This window comes from Propithecus coquereli, unplaced genomic scaffold, assembly GCF_000956105.1.
Source record: "Propithecus coquereli isolate 6110/MARCELLA unplaced genomic scaffold, Pcoq_1.0 Scaffold30, whole genome shotgun sequence".
NCBI classification, from domain to species: Eukaryota; Metazoa; Chordata; class Mammalia; order Primates; family Indriidae; genus Propithecus; species Propithecus coquereli.
In genome coordinates, this window is record NW_012148619.1 from 9,243,185 (window position 1) to 9,243,820 (window position 636).

Consider the following 636-nt stretch of genomic DNA (forward strand, 5'->3'; position numbering starts at 1 on the left):
TTATCAAACCAACAATATCAAATTAGCTTTACTTAAAGAATTTCACAAAAAAAGACCATTCTGTTTTAGGCTGGATTTATAGTTTTATAAGCTTTGTGTCAAACTCTGACAACTTAAAACATCTAGTAGAGACGAATATAAATCTTTCTAACCAGTAAACCCAGGCAAAAATATATGTCAATTTTGAAAACATTTTAATTTTTGTTTTACCAACAATTTAAAACCATCTTGTTAAAGGTTTACTTAAATCACATGAACTAAAAGACATTCAGGTTAGTTACTATACAGTTAATATAAGTGTTCATTTATTTAAGCCAATCTGAATAGAATTCCTTAAGGGATTTCTAGTTCACTATGCCAGATTTTACAGTGTAGTCACAACATACAACATAATATTTGTACATATGCATAAATATACATAAACACATATACACACAAAAAGACTTTATAGTTTTGATTTGGGATTTTAGACAAAAGACAGTAAAACACACAAACTCACAGTTGCATCCAAATTATATTTCTAACAAATGGGACCTGTTTACATGGCTAACCTTTATTTGTCCCAATATACCATCAAATGGAAAATTTGAGGTAAAGCCATTTCCATAGCAGTTTGGTTTTAAAGGTTTTTTTTTT